Source organism: Oryzias latipes, chromosome 1 (assembly GCF_053564925.1).
Source record: "Oryzias latipes strain Hd-rR chromosome 1, Olatipes_Hd-rR_3.1".
Lineage (NCBI taxonomy): Eukaryota > Metazoa > Chordata > Actinopteri > Beloniformes > Adrianichthyidae > Oryzias > Oryzias latipes.
The window spans coordinates 38,775,351-38,786,196 of NC_136237.1; the positions used below are offsets into that span (position 1 = coordinate 38,775,351).

The 10,846-nt window shown below is 39.2% G+C and overlaps 1 long non-coding RNA gene across 1 annotated transcript; it reads left to right on the forward strand.

Moving 5' to 3' along the window:
- Positions 1-174: 174 nt before the first annotated feature.
- Positions 175-6,715, forward strand: LOC144992140 (uncharacterized). Its single transcript, XR_013655955.1, has 3 exons — positions 175-749; positions 1,780-1,835; positions 6,655-6,715. It is a non-coding gene; the product is annotated as an uncharacterized LOC144992140 (long non-coding RNA).
- The last annotated feature ends 4,131 nt before the right edge of the window (positions 6,716-10,846 follow it).

Sequence of the window (10,846 nt, forward strand, 5' to 3'; positions counted from 1 at the left end):
ACCCCTTTACACCACGTGTCAAACTCAGGCCCAGTGCAATTATAATTGGCCCGCGAGATCATATCAAATGTGCATTAGAGCTGGCCCTCGGTATATGTACCTATAATACTACAAGTCCCACAATGCTTTGCTAGTGTGGCAAAACCAGCAAGCGCTCCTTTTTTCTGTTGACAGTCATTGACGGCCATGCTCCAGTCACATGGGACAAATTACTTTCCCCCTCCACAACAATGGCCAAATGAAGGATGGACAACAGGAGCTTTGAAGACAGGTGGGAGGGAAAGATTATCTGTTCACGAATATAAAGGATATAATGGCTGCAACATAATATAATATAATGGCTGTAACGAAAGAATATTACATAAGAAGACACTATGTGAAAGGGTTAAACATTACATATCAGTTGTAGTTCATTTTTTTAAAAATATTGAGTTTGGCCCGTGACTTTATTTCATTGCTTAATTTTGGCCCACTGTGAATTTGAGTTTGACCCCCCTGCCCCCCCCCCCCCCTGCCTTACACTGTCAACTTCCTGGTCCAGTTCAGGTGAGTTCCTGTAAAGTCTGCAGGCCCTCCGTCTCTTGGTTTTCTGCAGATGCTCCTCCTGCAGGTGAAAGAAGGAACACGCCTTGTTGTTTGCTCCCATGATGGACTTTGAGGGTGCAGGTGTGATGGATCTAAACCCCAAACATGAACAGAATGAAGGCAGTGCATTACAGTAATTCTACCTTGAATATTTTTAAGAAAATGTGAGTATGTTTTGTTTTTCTGTGCTCCTGCTGTTGATAAGACAACAAATCATTTCATACCTTATACATAAATACTGTTGTTTAAATTATACCCTTTAAAAAATCATGAAGTTGTTTTTTTTAATTTGATTTGATTTGATTTGTTTTCAATTAAACAACTGAATAGATATGTGACAGTTGATGGCTAGAGTGAACTAACATAAACTATTAGTAATTGGAGCCAGAAGGAACAAATTCAGAACAATAGATGATGCTAAAGCAAAATAATCATGCTGTGTATTTTATTAGCTTCCATCAGGTAGAATTTGATCTAAAATAACTTTCATTCAACCTGTTAACGAATTGAAATAAAATGAAACAAAAATTCAAGTAAAGCAAACAAAACGAATATTTAACAATCAAACAAGTTATAAATGGACACATTTTTGCCCAAACGTTTTTATTCTCAGTGTAAATTCTGTTAACAGATCGTACTTTTTCACATGTGTGTTTTCATATATTTTATGGATTTTATGTACAGTTGCAGTTCAACCAAAATAATTTAAAAATTGGGTTTTCTTTTCTTCACTCCAAAGAATTTTGCAAGGAGGAGGATTAAACGACAACACTTTTTCATTTCTCCAAATGATTGCAAATGTATAAAACTAAATACTGACTACATGATTTCTGGTTTTAAAACAGTTTGGTATAAAATATTTATGTTTTGTTGCAGTCAAAAATAAAATGGTCTGTCGTTTCAATGGAGTTTTCACACAAACTGCCTTCAATAACAAATAGTTTGTATTAAGTATTTTCATGGGTAAATAGCATTCACGATTTAGAAGTGTTAAAGCTAAATGTGTTGTTATTTTATCGTCATGAAGCCTATCAAAATAAAGCCTTTTTTTTATCTTGCGCATGCGCACACTAACAACTTTTTGGTTCTTTTACGACGTCTCAGCGGTCGGTTTAGTGTTACTTTTTTTCGGCGAAAACGCGGCAGAGTTTATTAAATTGACGTTTATTTACATTTTCTTGTACTTGCCTTCAGAAAGGCTCACCTGCCGGATTCACACCTGTCCCCCCTGACCGGCCACGCCTCCACAGGTGAGAGAAATTATAGAAATGTTTGTCGTCAACATGTCCACCATGACTGATGATTCAAGCAAAAAGGAGTGGGATTTGGTAAAAAGAAAAACGGTTTCCTTTAAGCAAAAATATATAAAAAGAAGTTTGCAAACCACTGATAATTTATTGTTAAAGTCAAATGAGTGACTTGTGGTTTTAAAGGTTTTAGTGCTGATGAGTCCTAAACAGTGGCAAACAAAAGTTACATAAATGAAAAATTCATTTTGTTCATATTTGCAAATATAATGAAACAATAAATTAAAAAATAAATCTACTAAAACATTAATTTCTCCCTTTTTGCTTGGAAAATGAAAGAATTGTAAAGATGGTGGCATTTCGTAACTATGATAATTGTTTATTGGGAAATGAAAAGTTTCTTTAAAACTTTAAAAACTTTGATCCTACAGAACCAGAGAATCTGTTGGAAAATGGCACCAGAGACGTTTGCAGGTTAGAGAACTGGAGTGGCTCTAAAGTACAAAGACTCAGAAAAAAGCAATTGATTTGGTGCAAATGGAAGTAAAATGTAGAGAAACTCCACCCTGAGCATCAGTGGGGGTAAATGTTTAATTCACTTATGGTCAGATGCTGAGTTATAACTATAGTCATCAGTTTAGAACAGGAGTCTGCAACCTTTAAAGAGCCATTTGGTCCAGTTTCCTACAGACCAGAACCCGGAGCCGCACAGTCCCACCTCAACCATTCAGAGAATGCACTTAATTTATGGGTTTTTTTAACCTTCGCCACTAAGTCGTTCCTCTGTAAGCAGTAGCCTTTAAATATTTACAATAAGTGAATAATAAAAGTCTAATGTTAGCTATAAAAAATAAACATTTTAATTTGTTTACGTTTGACAGTAGCACATCAGAGTTCCTTTCAAAATAAAATGATCCTGTGTCCAAAAAGAATTAAAAATAAAACTCAAACATGACATTTTCTGTCAGTATGCAGAAGATCTTGTTTCTGGGAAATGAAAGGAAACCGGAGAAAACTTTTCTGTCCCTTTTGTATGCTTGGAAAAAAGCAGAAAAACAGAGTAAAACCCTATTTTTAGCACAGACACACCATTTCTGCTATACTGCTATATAGCACAAAGGTATGCTTCCGGTTTACATCCAAATGTTCGACACTGGCAGGTTTGTATCTTATTTCAAACATTTTTAAATAAGCAATTATTGTTGTGTTAACAGACAGATTACTGTTCCATTCAGCAGTCAATAAGTCTGTTAGTCTTTTAAACAGACAGTTATTTTATTTTATTTTTTGTTTTTATTCGATTGACATGGTAGTCTATTTAGAGAATATTCATATTTTTAGATTGGAAAAAAAAGGTCCTTTAGAAAACGCTGAGTATTTAAAAATAACACATCACAGTTTTTATTCCTGATTGCTTTCTTTCATTAAAGTAATTTTTCAGGAGTTGACATTGTAGAGTTATTCATTTAGTGTAAATTTATGCTTTTAGGGAAAATTGGGTGAAAAGTGAGTTTGTTTTCTGCAACCTTTCTACAGTCGGAAAGCTGCTGTTACTTAATGTGACCACTGGAGGGAGGCAGAGAGAAGCAAATGTGTCTAGGGAGTGGTTTGGATTCATTTTCCTGGAGAAAAATAACAAGTAGAGAGATGCAGGAGGGAAGATGCTGAGCAAAGCCACGCCTCCCGCCCCACATTTACCCTCCCCGTGTATTTATTTTTACACAGTGGCAATTATTGACTACATCTGAGGCATTAAAACTGCCTCTGAATCAATGTCTTCTCGATTAAGACACAGCCGGCTCCATCATCAACCCCCCCCCCCCCCCCCACCACCACCACCACCCACCACCACCACCACCATGTTGCCAGGATACCACTCCAGTGATTTGTGTGTTGTCAGAATGCGTTATAGACGGTGACGTGAGCAAGATGAGAGGAACCTCGGCTGGAGAAAGTAGCGTAAAGGGATGCGGTGATGCGGTGGAGGAAAGACGTGAATAAACTCTGAATCTTTACCGGCTGCTAGTAACCAGGTTACTAACCCCTCACCTTCTCATCTGTCTGCTTTTTTCTCAGTTGATTTGGAAGCTTTATCAATAAAATACATTAAAATTGTTTGTTTTTGTGCATTACTAGGAAAAAACAATTTATTTGCAGCTGCTCCAAATATGTGCATTTATGGGTTTGACAGTTCTGGTTCCAACAGCTGTTTTAATGAATCTAAAACAGATTAACTGTCAGCTTTCAAACTACATTCAAGTGAAATAAAATGATGACAGTATGCAGCTTTAGAATCTGGCTGGACTCTTCTGCACACAAAAAAGGAGCTAATGGCTCAATATTTACTCACAAAACCAAATAATACTTTTATTTTGATTGATAATAGCTCTGCTTTTAAACAATGAGTAATGTTTTTATTATGAAAAATACTTCCCTGTGGCCCTGGGGGGTATTCCAGGAAGCAGGTTATGCTAGCTCCCACGGTAAGTTTTAGGCTAAGGAAGTTGATAACCTCAGTTTTCGGTTCCAGAAATGGAGGTATGTTTCAGGGTAGGTCAAGTTGCCATAGCAACTCATGCTCTGAACATAACCTGGTCGGGAGCAGGTTTAGTTGAAGGTTAGTTTGTTTACAGAGAAGTGAAGCAGCATGGCCTGTCCATTTGAAGAGGATTTAGTGGATGAAGAAGCTCAGATAATACTTTTTCCACCATGAGAGGGTGATAAAACCACATATGGGTGTTTGAAAATTCAACTTTTTTACTTTGATCTATCTTAGTTATTTGCTTCAGTTAAGATAAATTATTTGTTTAAGTCAGTTTAAAAATAACACGCAGTTTTCAGACAGTTATTTTACTTTCATGTAAATTAATCCAATTAAGTAGGTGTAACTTTGGTGCTGCTGTTAGATCGGCACCGCAAGGGATTGTGGGATACAATTTCCTTTGCCTGTCTGGACGGATTTTGGTTTAAGTGTGGCTTTTTGACCAAATTTTTTTAGTTGTTTAGCTGTTTTACTGTGTTTTGCCGTGTTTTGCTGAGTTATTTTGTCCTACTGTGTTTAAGTCTCTGCACCATGAGTAAGAGTGAAGGAGAGGATGATGAGTTTATATAGCACCCCTACCGAGCACTAGTGTAATGACAAAGACGGATAATTCTTTAATGAATCTGAGTGCAACAGTCATTTTTTCCCCGTCCTTTTTATTGTTATAAAAATGAGCATATCTGCCGGCTCATACTTAGACAAATGAGAGATCAAGAAATATAATTAATTAAGATGGAAAAAATATTAATTGAATTGGAGTAATATGATATTTAGTTAGATAAATACATAAATTCGAGTTGTATAAACAATTATTGAGTTTTATAGACGTAAGAAATTAGGTTGATTAAATTTAACTCAGTTATTTGTTACCAATAGAAGTATTTCATTTAAGGTGGAAAAATTGGATAAGCATTTTCCTTGTGACGCATATATATATATATATATATATATATATATATATATATATATATATATATATATATATACACACGTCACAAGGAAAATGGAAGTAAGATCAGAAACTTGTCGTTTACTTTGTTCTTGTACTACAAGCAGAAACTCTTTCTTTTGATGATGCAGCCGTATTACTTTTTTGATGGACGTATTATCTCCATACGCCGTCATTAAAATCTCCAACTCCGTCTCACTAAAGTATAGCGCTCTCTTTGGTTCTCCACGCGTTTCCATGGTGACTCCGGAAATCGGCGATCTATTGATGATGTCTTTATGTACCTTCTGTGCACGAGCATTAACCCAGGGTTACCAAGTCGAGCGCAATTACGCCAACTCATATCCGGTCTTTTGGAACCGACATACCCAGAGTAAGCAAGTTCAGGCGGATTTCAGCCAGAGTTCAGGGTTAAAGTCAGGCTAGTTTAAACATGCTTCCTGGAATACCCCCCTGAACTGCAAATCACACCACTCGACGCACAAACATGTTAAAGACCACAACAAAATTAAAACATGCAAAACAAACATTGAAAAAAAAGACATTTTAGAAATCTAAACAAAATTCCAAAAATCAAAACACAATGTCAGAAAAAAAATCAACAAAATAAAAAGGAAACGAAAATGAAACAAAATAAGAAACCAAAAAAGTTACGTATTATGGGACATCACCTGTTGGATGGTGACGTTTATTCACCTTTTTGTCAGCGATTTCTTCTGACCGATGATATTTCTTTGGGCTTCTGTCCACTGCAGCCGGTGTAAAGGTTCGCAGGTAAAACATCCTTCTTTTTCAAAACTCAAACGTTATCGTCCAATCCGTGACATCCCATTATGCCTACCTTTTCCGGATTCCTATTTTGTTACATTTTTTCAACATTTCATTTTAAATTCTGGACATTACTCTTTTTAGTTTTGTTACGTTTTGGTTTCTGTGATTTTGTTCCAATCTCTAAAGTGTGATGTGTGTTTGTTAGTTTTATTTTGCTTTTTGAATTGTCGTGATCTTTAATATGTTTTTGTGATAAATGATTTATTGATGGGATTTGCTCTTCAGGGCCACTGTACTTTTGATTCACAAAAATGACTCTCTTTAAACCGAAATCTTTAAGAAGGAACAGTTTGGGATTCTGGAGTCATAAGGTAGTACAGATAACGCTCCCTGTTCTCGCCTGGTGTTTCTGTAGCTTCAGCTACAACAAGCCAGCGGTTCTGTTTAAATACATTTAACTCTGACGGTTGCTCGACATTTTTTCCTCATGTCTTTAAGCTCTTAAATCTGGATTTATGCTTTCTGTAAAGTGTAAAAACATAAAAGTTGTTTTTCTGCAGTTGTCTTCCGGGACGGAGGAGTGACCGTCTGATGACCCAACACGGCCTCAAATGTGCCACATCAAAATTTCTTTCATTTTTTATATATTCTCCTCTTTTTTTTTTTTTTGGCATCTGCTTTTCTGATAAAATACTGCATTATATTGAGTTTGAAGTTGAACTTTTGCTTGCAGACATTCCTTGGGTTCTACTTTTGCATTTCTTCTTTTGGATCTTGCTAGAGGGAATTTCCTGTTGCCTTTATTCAATCAGCAGTTTGAATCGTCTGTCAGTTTAAAGCTGACACACCAAACAGAATTGGTTTCAGTTCCTTAGCGTAGCTGATGAGTCTTGTTTTCATTATCACATGACAAATCTTTCCTTTCTCATTGTTTTTTCTCGCCGTTTCATAGCATGGAAACTGGAAACGTGTGAAGGATCTCACCTTTATTTTCTGTTTTTTTCCACATAGCAGCACAAGCCTTAATATGTCTGCCTGGAGAATGTGCACGCTCAGTTTAAGGAGCGCAAAGATCAGCAGACACAGGTCATGGGAACTGATAAGAGGATATTCAGTCATTGTGAGTCAAAAATATCATGGTCGGTTGAGTTTCCTCGGTTTTCCGGGGTAAGGTTCACCAAAATGACTAACCTGACCAGATAAGGGGAACCGGTTCTCCCATCCCTAGATAAGTATTTGTAGTGTGAATTTGGTGATCCCGATTTTAGGATATAGTTAGAAAGCTTGGAATCCTCCGGGGTGGGGGTGGCTGGCCCCTGCCGTGCTCCTCCCTGGACCAACCGTGGGCCGGGTGGGTGGCTGCCTGGAGCGCGGAGCGGGTCTCCCTTGGGGGGTCCTGGCTCGTACCTGGGGTTGGGGCGGGGGGATGCCCGAAACTCCTGGGTGGTGATGGGGTGCTCGTCTGGGGCTGTGGGTGCCCTTCTTGGGTGGGGCTCTGCGTTGGGCTCTTCCTGCGCGGCGGGGGGGCTGCTCTCCTGGTTGGGCTGGGGCGCCGCTCTCTTTCCCCCGTGCTTCCCTGGTCTCTGGGGGCCTCGCGGCGGTCCTGCTGATCCTGGCCTGGGTGGCGGATTTGGTTGCCCGGGGGGCGGTTGTCCCCTGCCTGCTGCTGTGTGGCGTTGGGGGGTTCCGGCTGCCGCTGCTGCTGCGGGGGGGGGGTCTGGGTGTGGGGGTGGCTGGGCGCTCCTTCTCCTTCTTTTCACATTCCACCATCCATTTTAGAAGAACATAAACACTCACCTGAGCACAGATGTTAGCTCACCTTTGCACTAATAGTTTGCATGATTGAATGAATGAAAGATTTCACACTAGTTGGTTTAAAGGCATAGGTATGCGTTCGTGAACACTATCTGTTTTGTGTACATGTTGACATGTGGACATTTTTACAGCTAGCAGGTGTGTTTATAACATTTCAGTGTGTGTGTGGACAGGCCCCCCCTTTTTTTACTACATTTGAACCTTACCGTAATGATAAACAACCAGTAAACTTGTCTGCTCAATGCTGCTTCATGGTCTTACCCCCCCCCCCTCCCACTATCACCCCCCCCCCCCCCCCCCTGTAGCATCCTTCTCTCTTCTTCCCTCCTTTCCTTTTCCGTCCGGTCCAACGCCAAAGATTCTCAAACATGATTGAAATTAATAAAGTTTGGCCTCAATTCCAAAAGGGGTTTATTCAGTCATGCCTCTGGTTTGTTTGAAGATTAATAACCCCTCTTGCTAAAGTAAAATATGTACAACACAAGAGGCCGTCAGCTCTCATCTGTCTGCCCAGCTGTTGGACAGGACAAGTTAGAAGAAAAAAAAAAAGAAAGCTTGGAATCCTTCCAGAAGTCCTTGGGCCAAACATCACAAAACAGTATGAGGGACACTAAAAGCTATAATAATGCGGCTTATAAACCAGGGTACATGGATTAATATATGGGGATTGTATATTATAGATATGGTTGGGTATTTTTGTGAATACGCTAACGTGGCTAACGTGAAGCCGTGTCCAACTGTAGCTTTTCATTTTTTTTAGGAGTTGGCGTAGTCACAATTACGTCTCTTTGAACGATACAAACTAGTTCTAGACTTACTCTGAACCCAGTTACAGGAAATCTGACTGACGGACAGACGTATCTCTGACTCTTTTTCCCTCGCTTAACCCTTGTGCTATCCTAGGCACTTTAACATTGGGAGTTGGGTCATCTAGACCCACTAGACAGTGCTCTGAACCTTTTTTCTTCAATGATTTGTGATCTTCACTGGTGTCCATGGATTACATGAAATCCTCTTCACCTTTATCTACTTTTGTCATGGTAGGGAGAACACGTCAATGTAAGGGTGGGGTCATAGGACAGCACAAGGGTTAATGCAACTTCTATATGGCATAAGTTCGAAAATAGAACATTTATTGACGGTATACATTATAATACAGTGTGGAAAACACGATAATTCAGCAATAAAAGTGTGACAACATAATAAAATAGAAATTGTTCTGTGCTGAAAAAAAATCAAACCCACCTTTTTTTTTTAACGCTTTTCAATGCCATGAAGCGGCTCAAAATACTTTACTGTTAAAAACAAACAAGGTAGCCACAAACAAAAGGTTAAATGAATCAAATAAACATTTTAGCATCTTTTTGATGTGGAAGTGTAACTCTCAGCACTGAAGTCACAAAAATGTCCGATGTTCAAATTTAAACCAGACAGGAAGTTCAAAGCTGGTTTTTCCAGTTTTAAAGTTAACAATTTTGCTTTATTTTTATAACAGATTTAGACTTTTTAAGGAGGCTTTAAGGGCAGGGATGCCCAGTTTAGGTTTATCTGTTTAGTTTAGCCATCAACTATTTAATTCTATGATTTCATGTTCTTTATGATTATATGTTTACCAAACAATTACCGGTATGAAGCCCATTGAGATGACTATAGTTGTAATATTGGATTGTATAAATAAAATTGAATTTAATCAAATTGAATGTTTAATTATATCCTAATTTATCCGTACAACTTGTAAAAAAAAAAAAACTTTACCTGGAAAGTGATTGAGGCTGGTTTTACTGGTTTGAATCTTTTGACTCGGAAGTAAAATACTTTACTGGCTTACTGGGACTCAACAAAACTTCCTGAACGGTTTGAATGCTGTGTTAAACCCAGAGTATTTGTGAATCTGGGTTCATGTGCTGTTTTGGCTGGTTTGCCGCTCAAAAGACTAAAGCTACGTTCACGTTGCCCTAAAAGTCGGGGGACATCCTGGACGGGTCGCCATTCTGTCGCAGGGCCACAAATCACAGACCCATGTACTTAAATTAACTTCTAGGGACAATTTAGAGGAACCAATTAGGCTATGACAATGAGGCTATGAGACTTTGAAGCAGGAGTCCCCAGAGAAAACCCACGCACGCACGGGGAGAACAAGCAAACTGCACACAGAAAAGGCCCCCATTGATGTTGTTTCAGGTCCTCCAACCGGGACTTGGACCGGGGGCCTTGCAACAATTCAACATGACTCACTAAAATGATATGACAACCAAAACTCCAAACCTGAAAAACTCGAAGTAAAGGAATCCTCAGGCATCCATCATGATGTCTTATGTTACCACTAGTGTTTAGCACGTCTGTTATATCTTTTTCCAATGTGCAGGATTGTCTCACTGGAAATCAGGGTTTGATTCCCAGGGGGCGCAATGAGCTTCATCCAGTGTGGGTCCTTGGGCTACTGCCTAACTATGTAGGCAGCAGGGAATCCAAGCCTGGGTCTCGATAGGTGAACCACAACAGTGTCTGTGGCTGACTGATTGTTTACTGAGGCATGCCGTTCAACCGGAACTAGAACACATAGTGGTGGATTTGTGGGTTAAATACTGGTTTATTTGTGTAATCCTTTTCCTAAAAAAGTCTTGAAGAGTTGGACACTAGGGTTGTGCCGATGGATACCATCGTTCTTCATGATGGGTGACTGACCTCACGATGGAGAGACACCACCGTGATGCCACGCTGCTAATCGACACCATAAGCCGCGGTTACATGTGCAAAATATCTTGATCGGATCAATGGTCGGATTAGAATTCAACTGTGTATATGGGCCCAGAAAAATAGTTTCAGAATATAATAAACGTTCACATGGGGTCACACTTTCGGGTGGAATAAATCATTCGCACATGCGCAGTAGTATTTGAAATACCGGAAGAGGATCAGTTCCGCCGAGCGGCTACA